At 39.9% G+C, this 18,339-nt stretch overlaps 1 pseudogene; it reads left to right on the top strand.

Annotated features, from left to right (window-relative positions):
* Positions 1–12,422: 12,422 nt before the first annotated feature.
* LOC140930195 (uncharacterized) lies at positions 12,423–13,030 on the top strand (annotated as a pseudogene).
* The last annotated feature ends 5,309 nt before the right edge of the window (positions 13,031–18,339 follow it).

Below are 18,339 nucleotides of genomic sequence, written 5' to 3'. Positions count from 1 at the left end.
ATTCCAAATGAGCTTCTAGAGAGCATACGTCACATGCATTCAGTTTGCTGTGGCCGGTCTTCAGAGGGCGCGCCCGAAAAGACGTCTTCGAGGCGGCGATGTTCGAGCAAAAAAAAGATGTAAAAGACGACTTCCGATGTTCCTGAAATAAAACTTTTTAAATTATTTATTATTGGTTTAAAGAAAAAATACAATAGCGAAGCGGCATTGAGTTGGTCACACTTTATTTTTTCCTGCGTAGCAACTCCGTTACAACATAATCTAACTAAATTTTTTAGTGCTAGTTTAACTGTCAAAAAAAAAGAAAAAAAAAAGAAAGCTGATTATATACCTTTCGTTTGTTAAACTTTATTTTTCATCAACTTTTAATTACGTACAATTCAATCACATTAAACTTGCTGTTAAAGTTCCTGTTCTTCCTTCAGCACCTCACGTATGACTTCCAAATAGGCAGTGCCATGCGTTTCTTCAAGAACGCCTCCAAAACGCAGTAAAAAGGTCGAAAAACTGAAAGCCATGCACGATCTCGAGAGGGCGCGCCCAAAAAATGTGCGTCCATTCACTCTTGAAAAAAGTGGCGGAGGAGTCCAAAAAAAAGATAAACTTATTGATTTCCGACGCACCTGAAATTAAATGAGTTAGTTGTTTGTGTTTTCATAGCGATCACACTGATGCAACACTCTGATTGTCACTCAATGTGCGTAGTTAAAAGACATCACACTCACAACTCAGTGTTTTATTTTTGTTTTATTTATTCGCCGTTTTTACATCAAGTATTTTGTAATATCCCTGCAAATTAAATGATCATTAGTACTTATAATTAATTACTCTAAAGATTTAGCTTTAAAGTAAAAGAAAAAACCACACAGACGACACATTAGAATAAGTGTTTTTATTAAATTGAGTTGGCCGTTTACAGAAAGTAAAGTCTATATAGATGGGGTGCGCTTCTTAGAATTTGGCGACCGAGCAAGACCAAGGAGTGTGACATGTGTCCACAAAACCTTGACACCTCGAATGAAACACACCAGGGTCCCCCGGACGGTACGCAGGGATATTTGGCGGCTTGCTATGGAAACTTTGTCCATACCAAGCCTTCACATGTTTTGAAGTCGAATCCGGAATCAGATCAAAAGTCGAATCGAAAGCCGAAAAAAAAGAACGACCGAACCGAAAATTTAATCGCCTAATAAAAATAAAAGAATCCACATACCTGGTGCCAGATTGGATTATTGCTTGGGCTGATTGATGTGGTGCAATGTTTACATAAGCGTTACGAAGAAATTCAACGATCCGATTTTGCTATTTCAGACCGAACGAGTCAGCTTTGCGTAAACTTTGTACCAGCATAAATCAGCCCTACCTTATATGGGCTGCTGTAATCTGTCGTCATGTTCCTCTACCAAAAGACCAAGGAGAGTGGAATCCACAATCCAAAAAAAGCGTAGGTATCGGGAAAAAAAAGAAGTCATAGAAGTCCACGATGAAGTGAAGTTGTCCAAAGGTGAAGTTCGGCCGGCCAATTAAATTTTAATTATAACATATTGGTGGCTGTCTCAACTAACATTGGACTATGCGACAGGGATTAAACTAATTTTAGATTTACGGTGACTAAGAATTTCTGTGAAAAATTGAAAAGGGTAGAATAGGGTGGAAAAAGGCCCTTACGGATTTCAACGTTAGTTAAGACAGCTCATTAAAGTCATTGCTATATGCTGTCTCCTCTGGCTTTACCTTGCCTTCCTAATGATGAAGTCGTTTTCACTATGATGTGATCGGCTTCTGTTTGCAAAGTAGCCAATTTACATTCCAGCTTGATTTTTTTTAGTTCAATTATGACCCCAAATCAACAGCAAAAATAAATTTAGTAGAAGCACAATGACGTCTTAGTGCAAACGATCATCATCATCATAGTCGTCGTCATCATCATCATCATTCTCATCACCATCATCATTGTCTGGTTTGGTCCTATATGTTTCTTCTTCTCAATTCATCGCCGCAAAGGCAGCTACCTCGCCTACTTAATTAAGTGGACTATCTTTCTGTACATCTGGAGGTTCTTTGTTCTTCTTTCTTCGGCCGGCTTCTTCTTTTGATGTATCAATGGACCCACAATTCAATCAAATACAATACGATCAAAAGCATTTTATTCCCATTTCTAAAAGCAAATATTTCTTGTTACAAGATTCAAGGAAAAAAAAGTAAATAGACAGCGTGCTGCTTTAGGATTCCTTCTTAGCCATGAAGTACTACAAGAGATGTCGAGGGTAGAACACTGCAGGCCACTCTCGGATCAGGACTAAGAAACCAAAAGCCACGAACGGTCGACGTGAAGACTACGTACGCCTACCATTTGTAGACGATCTGTGCCTGCGTAGTGCAATGCAGGGCTTCCTAAGAAGAGAACTCTCCAGCGGAGCAAAATTAACAAGAAGACAAATTAAATCGTCTTAATGTCAACGATGCCACGCCAGAGTATCCTCTCCTGCTGCTTACTGAAAGACTATCTATAGCCTGCGAGGTTTTCACCTGAATGCCTTTCAGGGACACGCATATCAAGGTATGGTGGGTCTCCACATGTGTGTCCCCGAAATATTCGGCCAAGAAGCATTCTTGTAATTACCTCGCAGGCTACTAACGTTGAATAAAGGCCGATTGGCTTGTTCGTGCTCCTCCATCGATGAAACGGCGTCGTAGATTGGTCTCGAAGACTTCCTACGCTTACGATTTGTAAACGATCTAGCCTTTGGTGTGTGGATTGTCCCATGTTGCCCTGGCAACCTGCAACAAGGTGTTGGCTCTTCGCGGGAAAAAACGCCTGGTCGCAAATTACCTTCTTTGTAAGACGAAACCTGTCAACTGATCTACCCTCACCAATTCGAAGTCTGAAAATGAAAGCGCACTTAAAAATTTTCGCTTCGCATTCGTATTGCTTAACATGAAAAGTCAAATTGGTATAGGTAGGATCAGACTCGAATTTGAGAGACTAACCTGACTATCTACCTGTAACCAGAGAGACCATTGAGCCTGTAAGCGGAGGCCAAATGAGGTCCTCTCACTGCAGCTGGATGGTCTTACGTCTCTAGTTTACTAAGTTACGTATTAAAATAATCACTGTCTGGTTGAACCTTGCGAGTGAATGCTTCACTTGCCCAGCGCAATGGCTATCAAGTGAAGTGTGATGAATTGAATTTGGCGCAACTAAGCGGGAGACTACTGCAGTGACGACGTGACGACGACGAAAACAGGCGGTGAGTCCATCCAAAAAAGGCGCAAAAAACGAAGCCGAATCGTTTCCAAGAAGCCGAGCCGAATCCTAAAAGCCGAACCTATGTTGCTGACCGAACACCTGCAAAGGACCCCAACTTATGAAAAAGGGAAGGGGAGGCCCTTACCAGCCCAGGGCACCCGCTAACTGATCTAACTACAGTTAAGTTAAGCCGAAAAATATTTCCGAAAACTTCAGGCCGAACGTGTGTGGAAAGTATGCTTTGCAAGGTTCATCCAGAGCTCTATATACCCCCTTGACCCAACCCACAAACAATGCACCTGACCTGTACCATTTCACGAGGTTGGGTGTGCTGTGCTGATTTGAAGTGGAGCAGTCAAGAATGGTAGTCTGTTGGGCTGATCTGATCTGGTGGTCCGGTTTGGTGGTAGTGGTCTGATCTGATGGGCTGATTTTGGTGGTCTGGTCTGACGATGGTCTGGTGTGGGAGTTGGTGCATGGTCTGATCTGTGGTCGGGATCTGAGACTCATCTGATTATCTGGTGTGATGGTCTGATCTGGGGCGGATCTTATGGGCTGCTGTTGTTGTCTGGTCTGACGGCTGAAATTAAAATTAAAAAGATGAGAAGCTGAGGAAATAGTAGTGAAAAGGCTGTAAACGTTTTAGGGAGCTATGTAAAGAAGAAACGAAGAAAAAATACAGAAATACTTTATTTTTCAAATTTAATTGCAATTGAAAATTTCTCATGCCCTGAAAAGGTTTGCAAAGATTTTATCATACTAACACAGGGCTGTGCTGACGATCTTTTCGAATCTTTTCCATTTGTAGAGAGAATCGCAACTTGCAATGTTCATCACCATGGTAACAATCCAGGCTCGGCCGCAATATATCCGCGCGAGAGATCGCGCGTGATGCAGTGACATCATATAAGGTGGGAATCAGGGTTTGACTGCAAATGGTTGGTTGGTTTTTATCAGGGCAATTTGCAGCTAGTCATTCACGTGGTACAAAACCGCCTTGCTGAAGAGCAAAAGTCGCACTGGGACAAGACAAACAAAGAAAATTACCATTTAAAATTATATATGTCTTTTGTTTGTCTTGTCCCAGTGCGACTTTTGCTCTCCAGCTTGGCGGTTCAGTTGTACCACGTGAATGGGTATTTAGCCGAAATCTGGCCAAACGTAATGTAAACTATCTGACTTAGGCGAAAACTGATCACTATTTTACAACTTTATGGCAATTTCAAAGTCATTTTTGATTCCAATCTATTTAATCGTCAATTGTCTAATTATTAATCGTATGTAACTGTTTAAAATCATTTTAAGCCATAAGTTGCATGTATATCTTGTTTCTTCAATTCACGCATTCAACTACGGTTCGTTTTTTACACGACCCTGTTTGAATGTAAGGGCAATCTCATCCAACCTAAGACAGAGCAAGACCTCAGTAAATTTTATATAATTAAACTAGATTATAGTTGTTGCACACAAGGAAGCGAAAACTCAAGTAGCGAGTTTACAAAAAGAGTTGTTCGAAATTTCCCAACTAAAAACGTTGACAACCAAAAGTACCAAGTCACACATTTTCCTTTCCCTAATACTGAATTAAGTTTAAGTGTAAGGTACTTTTTCTTTATTCTTTCGGGTATAAATGTTAAAAAAACTTAAAAAAACCTTCTGCTAATTAACTTTGAGGCTTTCCGTTATAGCTTTTATTGGTCGATATCATTTAAAGTAGGAACGGTGGTCACATTTTTCCCGCGAGGTTAGCAAACTTCACCAAAATCTCGCTGTCGTGATGTATACGGAGAAAGAAGATGAATGAAATTTGTTGTTTTTTTAAGTTGAATTACTGTCTGTGTCACCAACGTGAATTTGGATGAAGAGCAAAATGTGATTTGCTAGCTTACTTTCTTTATCTAAGACTGCACTGAGCTTCGCTTGTATTTTAGAAGGCCACGTGTTCGACCATGTACGAACTACACACGGCTTTCAAAATGATAAGCTATAAATAAATTTTGCTGAGTGAGCATTTGGCTTCGTTTCTACTCGCTACTTCTCCTCCGGGAACAAATTAGTTTAAAACAAGAGCATTCGACAACGAAATAACTCCATTTTAAGTTGGACTCGTCGGAACACAAATTTTAACCGTACAGATGATAAATTAAAAAGTATAATTTACCTCAGTCGTGTGCGCTGGTTTTAACATCCCAGACTGCTTCGTTCATAGCTAGCTTTCTTTGTGAAGCTGAGAAAGACGGCTAGGTAGTTTAAGCGAGAGCTTCTTGCTTCTCCTTCGAGAGCAACCTTCGCCAGCTCTCACAACTGAAATTATCAATTTTTGAATGTGGCGCGGAGCAACGTTTTGATTTGAATAATAATTTCTGATTGGATTTTCTTAGTGCACGTGTCTATGTAGCATGAACAAGGATTGTTTACCACATAAATTACTACATACAGCTCTGGGCAAGCCATCTGGGACCTTAAGGTTAATTAACATTTCAAATAAATTCTTTAAAAGAGTCTTGGGGGAGTAAACCATTTTAAAGGCGGAAAAATGGGTTTATTTTTTTGGTCGGAAAGGAAAAACTTGTCAAGTCATGACATTTTGCTCCTGTGTATACGTTGTAAACGAAACTTACAAATATTTGCTTGGCAAAATAATTGTTAAGATTAACATTTTAATACAGGAGTTTGTGGTTCTTTGATACAGCTCAAAGTAAAACTTTAACCAGGGTTATCAAAATCATTATTAATACAAGAAACCTCAGAGGTGAAAGCACTTGATACAACAGAGACAATATTAATAAGCTTACCAGACAAAGTTTTAGCTGTCAACGTGGCGTGTGCTTCATATTTTTAGCGCCAATCAATAATAGCGGCGAAGATTTTCCTAATTAGGTATCGTCTGTTTTTTGTTAACCAATCAAAAACATGCATTTTACGTGCACTTAAAGTTTTGAGAAGAACTGCATGTACCTTTTTTAACCAAATATAGCCAGAATTTCGGGAAAATTAAGCAGCAGGGGCGGATCTAGGGGGAGGGTGCAGGGGGTGCGGTTTTCTATTACAACTGGTATTCTGCCCCCCCAAAAATATGTGGTTTATTGGTGTTGAAGTAGAGCAAGAGACGAGGGCACCCCCTCCTAAAAAAAATCCTGGATCCGCCCCTGAGCAGGAAGGCTCTGTCAAACGGTGTCAAGATAAGGTGTTGAGAAAACTCACGACAGCAGCGGCAACGACGCGACTCAGACTGTGTAGAAAAAAAAGAACATTTGGTCAAATCTAGAGCGCTTACCATTCGTAAGGAAAACCTGGAAATTCCGGGAAGAATTCAAATGGAACGGTTCATCCCGGTGGAAATTTTCCGGAAAAAAAGTGATGCCTTTCGAGGTATTACTTTTTTCCTTTTTTACTGAAACGACCGAAATTTTCTGTACCATTTGTTTGGATTACTAGTGCCAGGCTTCATGTCGAGAGAAAGCGAAAAATTTACCGGTATTTTTTAGATGGTATAACTCAATCCCGTTCCTGTTTCCGGTGCCAAAAAAAATACCGGTACCATTTGACCGAAATTTTTGACCGAAATTTCCGTACAAATGGTAAGTGCTCCCCCCGGGGGGGGGGGGGGGTACTTAGGTTAATTTTTGCTGGGTATGTGCCACTGGCCTCTCAGAGCCCCTACCCAATTACCGTCTATTCTGTGTCCAACGATTGACTCCATCTTAGTCACTTTTAATTTTTAATTCGGGCAAATGTAATTTTCGCGATCCCAACTTAGTCACTTTCTATTATCAGTCCTTTAAAATAGGTTATCGTAAAATGAATTGAACCATTTTTTAAAATGAATCAAGAGCACTTTACTTTTCACCTACAGTACAAACATTCTGATAGGTTGGATAACCGGAAATATGAAGAACTTTCTCACCTCAAAAATCCGAAAAGGTGCGACCCTATTCATAGCCTGGGTGCCAGAGGGCCGAGGATGTGTCGGCCCTCGGCCAACACTGGAAATGCCCGCCACATGCGAGAACAACCACTGGTACCCAGGATACCCCATTCAAATAACTCTATTGAAAATGAGACCCCATGGGAAATGCCATTTGTTATTGTAACTCCAAAACTGTCCTGTTTGATCTGTCCGATTACCAGGAGCTTGTAATCGGACAGGTCAAATCGGACAGTTATAGAACCAATGAAAATGAACTAGCAAATGCCATTAATCAATGAAAGTTAACTACATAGCACATGATAACCAATCAAAATCAATGAAAATATAGTGACCAGGAAAGCTGTCTAGCTTCAACTGGAAAAGAAAAATGGATGAAACTAACTGGTCCAGTGACTTTTATTCATATATTTTTTCTTTGGGCTTTGACAGCTTGTTAAATACAAAAGAATGTATTTTTTTGAAGGTCATCCTACGGTCGGGCTTCCACATTCCGATAATTCATGTTTTTGCTTTGGAAGTTTCTCTTACCTTAATAAATATTCCAAGACTGAGATTCTCGCATTTTGTTATTGACACAATTAATTGTTGGTAATAGGCCTTCGTGTCGTACAATTCATGGGTTCTTGCCGGGCTGATTTCAAATCGGCCTTGCGCTACGTATACGTGCTCGGCCGATTTGAAATTACAGGCCCGATTACTTGCTGAATTATATTGTACTTCACTCAGTCCTATTGCCATCACTAATTGTCGAAACAAACTTTAAGGCAAAACCCCTACAGTTTGCCAAGAAGGGAGAAAACAATTCTTTTTGTGGTTGTTTTAACTCCAAATTTGGAGTTAATTCAGCGAATAAAAATAACTGTTATTGCCAATGGAAATATTACCCTTTGATTAGAGTCATTGTAACTCTACCACAAAGGAAAAGAACTTCTTTTTGGAGTTAAAAATCTCCAAAAGAACATAATTAACTCTTCAGAGATGAAAAATTAAAAGAACCCTGAGATATCGCATGTTTCCAGATCAAGGCTCTAGACGTGAAAAGTCGTCATCTCAATTGACGAGATATATGATATGCGACTATTTGCTTAAAAAGTCAGATTAAGTTAAACTACAGAATTATTGATGCCTCAGTGCATTCCATGTGTATCCAATATACTGTGTATTTATACTGGAGACAATATTTCGTTCCATTGTTTAGTTTTGTTTGCTTGTACGTCGGATAGATTTTATATGACTCTGAAGTGTCAAGATCTTTGACTCTGAAGATGACTACCGCTCAGGTTGTCGAAAAGTCAGTCACCGTCAACAACAACAGTCCTATTCAGGACTACGTTCACCCGGACGATCAAACTCAAGCTATTTTTGAAAGCTCTTATGAACTACATCAATGCAGAAAAGAGATAAAATAATCTTCAAACTCCTTTTCATTTCGCGTTTTGGAGTGCGCTCTTTTCAAAACCACAATGGTAATAACATTAACATGAAATATTGCTATGAAAACTTGCCAGATTTACTGATAGATGATATATATGTTTTTTTTTTACCTAAACAGTTAATTAAGTAAAACTTCGACATTATTATTTTCTCTGCCCTACATTCATGCGCATCCAGGTCAGTACTGAGAATAGTTATGCTCCGGAGAAGATCTGATTTTGATCTTTTCTTTTTGTCGTGTTTGCTTGATTGTTTGTAGGATGGTTTTTGGGGTCAGGCTCTTATAAAGATGTTCATTTATGAGCGATTACTACAGATCCATCAATATGAAAAGAAGAAATAGACAAACTTTAACGATTTTAATTTTGTAGGTGACATATTGTGGGGAATCTAATTGCTGGCCCCAATTCCCTGTGACACTGAAGACTCGCGTTGTAGAAATAAACGTATTTAATGCCTATAAAATCCTAGAATGTGTAACAATCAACCGAAAAGATCTCCGCTACTACGTACGTGCTCCAGAAAACCTATCTACTTATCACATGATTCGAAATTCGATGGTTAAATCACTTAGCAACATGAAAAATAAAAGTAGCGATTTCTTAAGCTGTAAAACAACACGTCACGCAGTCAAAACATTTCTTACAATATTTCAGTGCATTCTTCATGAAAACTTACAATGATATAAACATGAGTATAAGCCTGGATAAAATACAACGATGCATTTTGCCAGTTCCTGTTGGGTTCGAAACACAATTAAAAGCGCTTCCAACTTTCGATCGACCAATCGTAGCCGATAGGGGAAGTAATATTAATTTTCATATTTACATTTTACACTGATATACTCAGGTAACAAGGGTCTCTATCTTCACTAGCACCTTTAAAACTCATCTTACAGAGATTATCTTTTTAATTGGAAATATGAAGTTTTTTCCTGTGCTCGTCTTTCTCGTTGCCGCAGACTTGAGTGGTGAGTAACCCTTCAGCTAGTTATATTACATTCATGTTGAGGCATAAGCAACATATTGAACCATTTTTTCGTTTAATATAAAACGAATCAAGTATCTCTATCAGAAGAGTAAACTACCTTATTATAGGAAATTAACGCTCCATGAAATTAAGGTATAGGAAATTAACGCGACTTAAATTAACGCGAATTTAATGGAAAACGACTTTCGAATAAAGAAAATTAACGCGAAATAGGAGGTAGAATTTCATAATAAAGAAAATCAACGCGATTAATTACCCGAAATCAAAGGAGAAGATACTGACATCACTTCTGAAAGCGACACTGATGAAGATGAACTCGAAATATTGTAAACCTTCGCCCTAGCTTTTGTGAAAGATGAAAAATAAAGGGTAAATGGAAAGAAAGAACGCTTGTAGTTAATGTTTTTTAGGCGTCAAGAAGGTCTGGACAACTCAAAATTGAGTCTATCGTTTTGTCGAGGGTCGAGGGTCGGGGGTCGAGGGTTCCATGTCGAGGGCGAGGGTACCATGTCGAGGGTCAAGGGTAACATTTTTTTTTCCAAAATTTTTTTTATGGAAAAGGTAATAATCGATGCAATCAATGTCATTGAAACAAATAAGAAGAATTTAAAAAACAAATGGCGCGGGAACATCTTCTAGTTGTTGGGGGGAGGGGTTGGAATAGAGAAAAGCTCCGGGACATCCCAATTTGTTTTCGAAGAATTACATTTATAACACCCCGGAAACCCATACCACGAACAGACCGACCGACCGCTTTTTAGAGCTAAAAGTTTGAAATTTGCTTCTACTTTTTAACCAACTTTTTAACCAACCGTAAGTGATCACTTGACAGATAAGAGAGCGGAAACTGGATAATAAGGTGTTGTAGCATTATCACATTCTTAGGCAGTACAAGAGATAGAAATTTCTCAAAGGGAAGTACCGGATTTTTTCTTGAAATTGACTCTTTCTCAAATCTAAAACTTTAAAGAAAAAATGCTCATGAATTGTACTCTATCTTAAATCGAATCTTAAATGTCTTATAGTTAAAGAAAATTAGAGCTGAGATCCTGTTTCAAAGTTCTCAGTCAACAGTTTAATGGTATTATGGTATTTATTTAACTTCCTATCACGCTTCTTTCCTTTGGTTGCTTTGTTTGGGAATTTTAGGTTTTAAATTGAAAAAAAATTCAGAAATAATTGTTGTCTCGACCATTTACCCTCGACCCTCGACTAGTTATCCTCGACCCTCGACCAAAAGGCAAACTCCTGGAAATCAAGAGCGCGGAAATAAACCCTGCACTTAATTAACATCGCGGAAATTAACGCTCAACAAAATTAACGCGAATTTTAACGATTCGCGTTAATTGCCTATAATAAGGTAGCTTGAAATGCAATACGTAGCTGATCCGGGCGATTTCAGAAACCTAGCTAAAAACATTCAGATCAGTAACCTTCAAAGTTCACTGCCTGTTATCGCCTGGCTGCACGCAAAGGAACAGTATTTCTTACGCTTTGTATATTTTCTACAGAAGCTGCGATTTCGACATTTCCTTTTCCTTTTTTTTTTTCGTACTACAAGTTCTTTGCATATGCTTGTCATATCGTACGAGAATTAACGTGACCACGCTATGCCGCTAACTAGAAGGCTGAACTCAAAATACATGCATACCAATTTTGGGAAAGAATATTTAAGATAGGTCACTTCATGCGTGAAACTCGGGTAACTGTCTTGCTTAATATCACGGATGAGAAATAATTTTAGCGCGAAATTTCAGCTTCAATTTATAATTTTACATGTGAAATTACAAAATTGCCATCTCAACGTTCTGTTTATGTCTCAGTGCGAAGATGGCGTCAAGGTTTTAAAATGTTATGAATATGTCAGGGCATTAAAAGACGCTTTAGAAAACCTAAACACACGCAAGATCACACCAAGAAGGATTCTAAAAAAAGCGTAACAATTGTCTCCCATGAAATTTAAGCTTATAGGTAAAAGTCTCGGGAAATTATTAGAATTTGGACTAAAGGTTCTTGAAATTGTTCCCTAATTTCACTCGTCACCATTTGACTACTCATACTAATTTTACTTACTTAATTGGATATCTGGGACATGTTTTCGGAGAATGGCGGTGAAAGGATGACACAGGACGCGGTAACTGTGTTTACACCAGAAGGTATTATATTAAATATTTTTAAATTGTAGACATATTTTTCAGAACCAGAGCTATGCGAGTTTACCGTGGACGTTTGTCATGTTTGGACCAAACCACTTGGTCTCTATCAGCCGTCAGCTGGAAAACGGATTAGCGATGGTCACATGTTCGCTTGTAGCCTCCCACGCAGACGTTCGTGGGGCCTCGTCACCTGTTCCTTGCCCACGAACGTCTGCAGGAGGGCGCGTCACGAAGCCCTAAGAACCTCTGCGTGGGAGGCTAGTTCGATTGCGATCGTGTAATCAAGGGTACAGTGCTGTACACGTATAGCAGCGCTAGTCCCTTGTCCCTGTTTCGTAACGTTGGACTTAGGTACTAGTTTTTAACCTTCTCACTGCCAATTGTGGCTAAAGGCAAAATGGAACAAAATTTCCCAAATTTCATTTTGTAAAATTTTCAAAAACAAATAGTACCATGTGAAAGTACAGGCAGAGAGCTTTCATTTGAATGGTCAGATCATAGGATTTCGTCCAGAGACTCAAATGTAGAGCCACCTTACAAAACTCCTCTGTTCACTCTGGCAGTGAAAGGGTTGATAGCCTCTCTCGTCTGACTTTACTTCTCCCCTTTTGCTATCGTATGGGCAGCCTCTGGACCGTCGCAATGCCAGGAGTGTTGCAGAATGTGTGGTAGCCACGATGAAACTGTGCAGCATATTTTGTGTAGTTGCCCCAAGCTTGCGTAGACAGAATATAAAAAGAGGCATGATGTTGTTGGGCGGGTCATTCATTGGGAGGTGTGCAAGGAATATGGAGTTGAGTGCAGTGACAAATGGTATGAGCATTCCCCCAAAAGCGTAGAAGAGAATGAGGAGGTTAAACTGTTGTGGGACTTTACCATCCAAACAGACCGTGAAATCCATCACAGGAGGCCAGACATTGTAATTCAGAAAAAGAAGGCAAAGGAAACAATCATTGTGGACATAGCTGTTCCCGGAGATAGTAATATTCTGCAGAAAGAAACTGAAAAGTGTGAAAAGTACCAAGACCTGGCAAGAGAGATTCAAAGGATCTGGAAATCAAGGACAAAAGTGGTGCCAGTGGTTGTAGGTGCATTGGGTTCAGTGTCAAAGAAGCTGGCAGGCCACTTGGAGCAACTAGGAATTAAAAACCGAACAAGAACGATGCAAAAGTCGGCACTCCTCGGATCGGCACATATCCTCAGAAAGGTGCTGGAAGTCTGAGGTCTCGGGATGAGACTTGACTGGATATTTCTCCCCAGGGAAAATCCCTGTGCTAAATTTCTTATAATAATAATAATAATAATAATAATAATAATAATAATAATAATAATAATAATAATAATAATAATAATAATAAGCTCCCTCCTGAACAAGAGTGGCTATGGGTACAACACCCCCCATGGAAAGGTCAGCCACCTCTTCTACATGGATGACCTGAAGACCGACGCAAAAAATGACGACGAACAAACGGGCCTGTTGAAAGACACCAAATCTTTCAGTGACGACATAGGCATGGAGTTCGGATTGGAAAAGTGCGCCAAGGCCACCTTGGAGAAAGGGCGACTAGGCCGACTCTAGTAACATCGAGCTCGACGTCAACATCATCATAGAGGACTTAGAACAGTAAGGTACCCACAAGTGCCTCGGAGTAAGCGAGGGAGACAGAGTCCAGCACTCTCAGATGAAAGAGAAGATCCGGAAAGAGTACTACCGCAGGATCCGGATGGAACTCCGCAAACAAACTGGAAGCCATCAACAACTTGGCAGTGCCAGTGGTAACTTACAGTTTTAACGTCATAAACTGGACGTTACAAGAGCTGGCCAAACTTGATACAAAGGTTAGAAGGTTCCTGACAGTGTACAAGGTGCACCACCCCAAATCTGACGTGGACAGGCTTTACCTGCCCAGAACTGAAGGAGGTAGAGGGCTCATACAACTGGAGCTTTCCTACAAGTCAACCACTATCGGTCTTGATAAATACCTCCAGGAGACGCAGGACACCCTCCTCCACTTTGTTAAAGACCACGACGACAAGAAATCCTTGTACTCCATCAGTAGACATCATCTGGTTATGTAATGTATTCCTCTAAAAAGAACAAAGCCGTACCGAGCAAAGTGAAAGATAAGGCGGTAGAGAGCCCCAGCTCTAACACAGACTTTCTTAAACATTTCTTTGACGTGACAAATAAGTTAAATCTTAATCTAAATCAACACCTATGATCTAACCAGCTTTACTACTCGATACAGTTTCTGACATCATTTTGGCACGTCCTGTTCATTTCTTTGTGACAACTTTAAAGGGGCTGTGTCACGGCAGTCCATTTCATTTTGTTTAGTTTTGCCAATTACTCCCCCTCAATCGCTATCAAACTTAAAGTAAGCAACGAAATTACAGGTAAATGATAAAATCAGAGATCCGAGACAAACAAATATGTCTCCTGAGCATTATTTTTGAAGTTGCAAGCAGCAGGGATCAAATTTGAAAAACTGTTGGACTGAACAGTTTTCAAAAACCCTAATTTCAATCCGTTTCAATCTTCCTCAGTTTTACCCATCCGTGGCATCTGTTTTTTCTGTTATCTTATTTTAACCTTCCTTGAAAGTTTCAAGCGGTTATTTTTGTTTCTCTCAATTTAACGGGCATTTTGTAATTTCCTAATTTGAATGAATTTCGTGACACAGCTCCTTTAATGGGTGCCAAAAAACTATCCAAGAAAGTTTGGTTAAATTATTATGACCCCATGACCACATTTCGAAACCATAGAAACCTATTGTCACCATATCTAGGTAAAAAGTAATAAAAAATAGCTAGGATCGAAAAACTGGCACAAATGGGTTTGAAAAAAATGGAGAAAGAAGCTTAATAACGTTACTAAAACTGCATTCAGTGGGTACATATTATGAAGATATAACTTGCAAAAGACACATTTATTTCTGACTTCATTGTTTTCAGATAAAAAGACAGCCTGTGCAATTATAAGTGGCTACATTAAATCACGTAGGAGAGGTCGCTTGCTGACATGTGATATCCAATGTTGCACAAGTAACAACTGTAACGATGCAGGTAATGTATGACGCGTTTCGATCCGGGGGACCCCTATTATAGCCTATGCAGAGAGGATCCCTGCCCCGAAGGGAGAAAAGAAAGGGAAATCTGCCATTTCAGTGGGTAAAAAGGCCCAAAAGGACTGAAAGATGCATTTTAATGGCTGTGAAAATGCTCAAAAATGACGAAGCCTTATAGTTAAATGAAGGAAAATGTCATTTTAACTCAGCTTGTACTCCGGTCCACTTATTGAGTGTCAAGTCAAAGGTCTCTCCCAACTAAATTAATTAAATTTAAGAAGGTGGTCTTGAAGACACTGAGTATCCTTCACCACCAAAAACTGAGCTAACTGAGCTCGTCGAAAGGTTCATTACTTGCCTCTTTTCGCTGATATGTCAGATAATATGAACTTTTTCCTCACAGCTGCCGGTCTAACGACATGTACTCATTGCTTGGATACTTGCTCTAACAAGGATCCTCCCCAAGCCTGTTCCCTTAATCCAAGCTTTGGTTCGCTTGGGACGACTCATTGTGGCTCTGTAGTAGGTAGTTATCGGGATCGCTCCGGAAATGTTAAGGACTTGGCATATCGAGGATGTTTTGACTGCGCCGGTAAGTTAACAGCCAGTTTTCACCACACTGAGGCTTAGGGCCAGGGCTCTCTCCTAGGAACGAGATCGTCGAATCAAGTCACTAAGCAGTTTGACGTCATAGAACTTTTCATGTATTCACAGTGTTAAAATTGCAATTAGTTTTGTTCTCGAACTTTCGCTTGTTAACTTAAAAGCAGGTGATTTTCACCTTTTTTGTCCAACCCCGACTTTAGGGCAACATTTGCAAAAACGAGCACCTAAAGGCGTTTTGAAGAGCCAATTTTTAGGACACTAGAGCAACATGTATTTTTCCCTAATGGCGAGAGTGTAGAGCCGAGTTTTTAAGCCACGCTTTACCAGCTGTGTGATTTGCCCATGCGTAATTCTTGTTAGGGACAAGCCCTAACAAGAATTTGCCCATAAATCGGACTTAAAAAGTTAAAAACGACTTATTAAAAGTCAGGCCGCTGTTGTTCAAAAGTGGGATAGCGCTATCCAACGGCTAAATCGCTGTCCAGTGGATAAGTATTAAGAAAACTGATTGCGTTATCCGCTGGATATTTATTTATCCAGTTGATAGCGCTGTCCACCTTTCCAGAATTTTAGTTTCCGAGGTTCTCTTTCAATCCGTTAGGTTGCTTATGCAACTTGCGAGGATCTAACCTGGGTACCAGAGGTTTTTTCTGGCGTGCGACGAGGAGCTTTCGCCGAGTGTCGGCCGACCGAAACCGGAAACCGCGTTTGAAAAGTCTCTGGCACCCAGGGTAGCGAGGATCACATCCACAGTTAAGAACATTCCTGACAGAATCTCCTTAAGGATTTTTGGAAGGATGAAAGAAGGGAAAATTACTCAAATAGGCCATTTCCGAGTTCCCCAGGGCCTCTGTATCAAAACGAGGTTAGGTGCTCAACCTTTGATACGGAAATGAGTTTTCATTCTCATGCAAATAAAACTCATTTCCTCAAGAAATCTGGAGCACCCAACCTCGTTTTGATACAGAGGCCTGGGGGGACTCGGAAATGGGCTGTTAAGCTACATAAAAGTGGTATTGTTCATATTGTTGCTTTCAAAGAGAAGTTCTGCTGCTCACGCTGCATTAAAATCTTCCACTTCAGAGAGCCAGTTTACGTCGGTAAGTGTCTATATTCTTATCGCCACCTTAAGAAAACCAAGTGACATTTCTTAATCAGATAAAAAAGCGGCTTGTTTTGCTCTTGGTGGTTACTTGAAAAGAAAAACATCAGTGACTTTGTTGGAATGTGAGATCGACTGCTGCACTGGGAACAATTGCAACACACAAATACCGACCGGATCGCCATCAACCACAACAGCAGGTAATTAGAAGAAGGATGTTCTATTTTTCAAGTATCGTATTAGAGAAAAAAAGGAGGGAGAGGTGAATACTAAACGCATTCAATTCAATTTATTCAAAGGCATTCCATCTCCTTAATGGAGGACAGAGTTTTGCAGGTTAAACGGTTTAATTTTAAGTGAGTTTGGCCTTTTTTTGGAAGTGTACTTTTCAAGTGCGATTGTTGTTCACTACTACCATGCCACTACTACTACAGACTATTACTACTAATAATAGCTAATAATAATAACTAGAAATACGTGAATCGCAGAGCCTCGCGAAGCAGAGGCTAAACGCCAGAAGTAAGAAGAAAGGGAAAAAGCCGATAGGGAAAGGAAACTTCATTTATAAATATTAAAAAACAAAACAAACACCAAAAAAAAAATAAAGTAAAATAAAGAAGGAGAGAGGTAGTAGATCAGGAATCGAACCTCGCGCCACCAGATTGGCGCGTTTTCTCCTTTACGACTGCTCTACTGAGGGTCACGATATAAGCACTATTAAAAGTATTTGACGTAAACCCTTTTCCATGGAACTTCCTCCGGCAAAGGCAGTTTAAAGCTTAACGAGCCGTATTAAACACGAATTCAAAGATATATTTCAGGAAAATGACCGAGATATTGACAGTCAAAAACGAATTTTGTCTACGGAGTAGGACGCAAAACATGTTTTCTTTTCCCGATTTCCGCTGTTATTTTGAAGTTAATGGTCCAAATCACATCCATTTTCTGTTAAAGGTACGAAATTTATCACCAATGGCATTTCTTGTCCTCTTAAATGGCGGCTAAAGCAACCGGGCAAGTTTTGTGGCGGTTTTGTTTACATGCTGTCTTGTTGCTTGGCACCTGCGTTCGCCCAAACCGATAGAGAGAGAGAGAGATTTTTGACCAAAGCAAGATCACGCCTCGCTTAGCGATTGTTGTGCGCGTTGCTGCGCGCTGCATGCGCTACAAATTTATAAACTCGTTTCGCTCGCGGACTTACGGCCACTCGCTTCGCGAGAGTAACAATAACAATAATCATAACCATGATAATAAAAGAGACGAATAAGAAAGAAAACATGAAAAGGTAAAAGTAAATGAACACTATTCACCTGCGAGCCAACCAAGGGCTAGTCACGCACAAGGCTCTGTTTACTTATGTAGTGCATAGCAAAGAGGATTGTAGTTCTTAAAAAACTGAAGTAATGTAATCTGTCTAATTTGGTAGAGGAAAGAGAGATAGAAAAGGCGCATGAGAAAAGGGAGAAAGTAGTCTGGATGTATTAGTAGGAGACTTAGGCTATGCTAACACTATACCGCAGAGCTTTTTTGCCGGCTTGAAAACCATACCGGATAATTTACCGGCTATGGCTTCTGTTCACTCATAAGAACAAGGCGGAACGACGATTTCGGCGCGATGTCTCTTAAAGGAGCTGTGTCACGAAATTCATTAAGAAATTACAAAATGCCCGTTAAATTAAGAGAAACATAAAAATAACCGCTTAAAACATTAAAGGAACGTTAAAATAACACAACAGATAGAACAGATGCCACGGATGGGCAAAACTGAAGCAGATTGAAACGGATTTAAATTAGCGTTTTTG

This window comes from Porites lutea, chromosome 3 (genome assembly GCF_958299795.1).
Source record: "Porites lutea chromosome 3, jaPorLute2.1, whole genome shotgun sequence".
Lineage (NCBI taxonomy): Eukaryota > Metazoa > Cnidaria > Anthozoa > Scleractinia > Poritidae > Porites > Porites lutea.
Note: the sequence above shows the minus strand (reverse complement) of the source record. Positions and strands in the feature narration are given on the sequence as shown.